This window comes from Carcharhinus amblyrhynchos, chromosome 5 (assembly GCF_965287045.1).
Source record: "Carcharhinus amblyrhynchos chromosome 5, sCarAmb.v2.hapA, whole genome shotgun sequence".
Lineage (NCBI taxonomy): Eukaryota > Metazoa > Chordata > Chondrichthyes > Carcharhiniformes > Carcharhinidae > Carcharhinus > Carcharhinus amblyrhynchos.
The window spans coordinates 2,701,893-2,706,276 of NC_137328.1; positions in this window are offsets into that span (position 1 = coordinate 2,701,893).

A 4,384-nucleotide genomic window follows, 5' to 3' on the forward strand; every position below is an offset into this window, starting at 1 on the left:
GGATGCCCTAGAGAGAGTACAGCGAAAGTTTACTGGGCTAATTCCCAGGATGGCAGGTCTGTCACACGAGGAGAGACTAAGTCGGTTAGAATTATATTCACTGGAGTTTAGAAGAGTGAAAGGGGATCTCATAGAAACTTATAAAATTCTAACAGGGTTAGAGAGGGTAGATTCAGAAAGAATGTTCCTGATGGTGGGGGAGGCCAGAACTAGGGGTCATAGTTTGAAGATAAGGGACAAACATTTTAGGATTGAGGTGAGGAGAAATTTCTTCACACAGAGGGTGGTGAATGTGTGGAATTCAATTCCACAGAATATCATTGAGGCCAAAACATTGTGTGGTTTCAAGAAGAAATTAGATATCGCTCTTGGGGCTAAAGGCATCGAGGGATATGGTGGGGTGGGGAGGGTGCGGTGTCAGGATACTGAATTCGATGATCAGCCACGATCAATATGAATGGTGGAGCAGGCTGAAAGGGCCAAATAGCCTACTCCTGCTTCTAGTTTCTATAAGGAGGGAGAAGGACAAGGAGGGAGTAGAAAAAAAAGATGAGAATTTTAATAGAGAGATGTTGATGGCCTGGGAACCAATTTAGGACAGTGAGCAACAGGGAGTGGGCGATGGGTGAAGGAGAATTGTTGCAAGTTAGATGGTAGCCAGCAGCAGGTGATTTAAAATTGAGACATTGCATTATCGTAAACAATGTTTTAATGGTGATTTTAAGTCTCTCCTCCTCACAGAAGCAGAGTGTTAAAGTCCAAAGGTTTTGTTGATTGCTGAATTCAATCTCAGCTGCCATCTTCACAGCAGTGATCAGTTTTGTCTGGGTGAATAACCTGAAGATTCAAATAGTAAACTCATCAAAATATAGGTGGGGTGAGGGTTGGGGAGGTTACAGGGGATTTAGAAAGTTAATGGCAGAGGGAAAAGGGAATGTCTTTATAATGTGTATGAGCATTGACAGGTTCAATGGTTCTCGTATACACAGAGCTCTAGGTCCTGTCTCCTCAGAAGAAGGGGATCATGTTACAGCTCCGATCTAAGTCATCTGCTTCCTCTTTAGCCATTGCTGATAATTCATTACCTTTTAGCTCTGATTTATTCTCCTTTCTGACAATGGAGAGACCACGTCCATAGAAATGAAAATAGTTTCACCCAGGGTTTTTGCATCCCGTGCACGTATGAATTTTACCCTTCTAACTGAGTCACACACACCAGTGGGGTCAATGCTTGTGTGGAATGCCTTAAATAGTCAGGAACACAGCACTCAGAGAGGTGATGTGGTTCAGGGACATGACGGAGGGTCTAACAGTGGCCAAGGGGGCACTGGAAGGGCTTTCAATGCTGCTCATAGACCAGCCTTCCATCCATTGACTCTATCTAGACTTTCTGCTGCCTCGGGGAAAAGCATCCAGCATAATCAAGGACCCCACGCACCCGAGACATTCTCTCTTCCACCTTCTTCCATTGAAAAAAAATCTGAGGTCACGTACCAACCAACTCAAGAACAGCTTCTTCCTGGCTGCCATCAGTCCTACCTTATATTAAGTTAATCTTTCTCTACATCCTCGCTATGACTGCAACACTACATTCTGCAGTCTCTCATTTTCTTATGTGTGAATGGTATACTTTATTTGTATAGCGCGCAAAAAACAATACTTTTCACTGTATACTAATAAATGTTACAATAATAAACCAAATCAAATCAAATCAAATTCTTGGATCTAGTCACTACCTGAGTGACTACAGCTGAGGGACACTCAGGTTTGACCACATACGGCACAGTGTAACTGGGAGGCTCTATGGCTTATAAACGCCATGCGATGTGTATTCAGGATCCCTCTGTAAACCGGAAGGGACATTGAACGTTCTTCATTGCTGTAAGGTCGAGGGAAGTAAGGGGGAAGTATTTACAATTCAGAAACAATCACCCCTTCCACTCCTGCTGAGATCCAACACTGGAGAGGCAGCAATCTCAGCCTCATTCGTTCTGAGGCTATAGTGTGAAGGAATTGTAACAGAGTCACTGAACAGAGTTCATTAGCAGTTGTAACTGGTCCTTGCAATGATCACCAGGTAGATAGGGGCCTTGCAATTTTGGAATAGGAAATTTATGGAAGTGTCTCAGTCTGATTCTCTATGGTATTAGCTCATCACTCGTTGAGACGCAAGTCATAAATATGGGAAATACACACAGTACATGTGCAGTGACCTTAGGAAAAATAATGAGGTGTCAAATACACCAACATCAGGGCAAGGAAGCAAGTTCTTTTTCCTTCTTTCTCCTTCGAGGCTGCGTGTCTTTCTTCATCTTCATTTCGGGGCAGCTTTATGCAAGATGTCACATCAATAATAAAAAACACTCGAGTTGCATCTGCTTTCACTGAAACTAATGAGTCCCAATAAATCGTCGACTCAAACTGCATGCCAAATGCCATCATGTCATTTCACTTTCAACATCTGTGCTGAGCCCTCAAAAATACACACACACACACACACACACACACACATGCAAACACAGACACATAAACACACAGAATCACACACACACACACATACACTCACACAGACTTAAACACAAATGCATACACACAGACTCATAAACACAGATTCCCTCTCACACACGCATGGGTGAGTTCCCCATCCCATCTGCCACAGGAATTGTAGCTGGAGAGGGTGGGGGGGGGGACCATGGAAAGATCCATCGATCTCGGGCAGGATTTTCTGGTTTTGGGGTGAGTGTAGTTGGAAAATCCTGCCCACAGACTTGTACATGTGCATACACACATGCACACACACACCTACACAGACTCACACACATACGCAGACACACACACATACGCAGACTCGCACACATACACAGTCAAACACACATACACAGGCACACATACCTACACAGACTCACACATACACAAACACACGCACATACACAGGCTCACACACCTACACAGACACATACGCAGACACACATACATACACAGACTCAGGCACATAAGAACTAGCAGCAGGAGCAGGCCATCTGGCCCCTCGAGCCTGCTCCGCCATTCAATAAGATCATGGCTGATCTTTTCATGGACTCAGCTCCACTTACCCACCCACTCACCATAACCCTTAATTCTTTTACTGTTCAAAAATTATCTTCTGAAGGAATGTAACTCCACACTTGATAAATTATCTTTTCAGAATCAGGGATGTTGTTTGGAAGTAATGATCAATGATGACACTTACCCATAAATACACTAGCCCTAACGTCATTTGCTGCCTTTTGATTTGATTTAATTGATTAGTCACACGCATTGAGATACAGTGAAAAGTATTGTTTCTTGTGCGCTGTACAGACAAAGCATTCCATTCAAACAGTATATCTGGGAGAAAGAAAGGAGGGGGTGCAGAATGTAGTGTTATAGTCATAGATAGGGTGTAGAGAAAGATCAGCTTAATATATGATAGGACCATTCAAAAGTCTGATGGCATAAGGGAAGAAGCTGTTCTTGAGTCGGTTGGTACGTTTTCAGACTTTTGTATCTTTTTCCTGATGGAAGAAGGTGGAAGAGAGAATATCCAGGTGCCTGTGGTCCTTGATTATGCTGGCAGCGGGAAGTATGGGGATAGTGTGTAAACACATCATTGAGTGCTGATAGCTTCACCATTATTCTCAAGGTTAAATCTGGGTGAATATCATAAAATCCTAGAATCATAGAATCCCTACAGTACAGATGGAGGACATTCGGCCCATCGAGTCTGTACCAACCACAATCCCACCCAGACCCTATTCCCGCAACCCTAAGCATTTACCCTGCTAATCCCCCTGGCACTAGGGTCAATTTAGCATGGCCAATCAACCTAACCCTCACATCTTTGGAGTGTGGGAGGAAATCGGAGAACCCGGAGGAAACCCGCACACACACAGGGAGAACTGTGATAAACTATATGGGACAGGCTGGATGAACCTGAAGATTTTTTCCTGTCCACCAACGTCCTAAACTGCAACCCTCACTCGCTGATCACATTCCTATTCCAGTTCTACTACTGGTTTTTGTCTGGGTTCGGTGAATTTATAGAACTGATTCTGAGCCTTTTTTTCTAGCTCTCCTTTTGACTTTTAATTCTAGTTTTGGTTAATTTGAGCTGGTAATTAACCAGCTCAGGAAAGGGCCACCACTATCAAACAATGATACACTGTAAGTGGCATTATTATTCACTGTAAATTCAACATCTGGATGTTATTGTCAGGACTGAAGAAGAGATCAAACTTTTCCTCTTCTTTGCCAGTATAGCGAACGTTATTATAATTCATGCCTGTATTATTTTCCAGTTACAGCACACAGCAAGGAAATGCACCCATTTAGAGATACTTTGGTATATTTTAATAAAGGGCTTGAA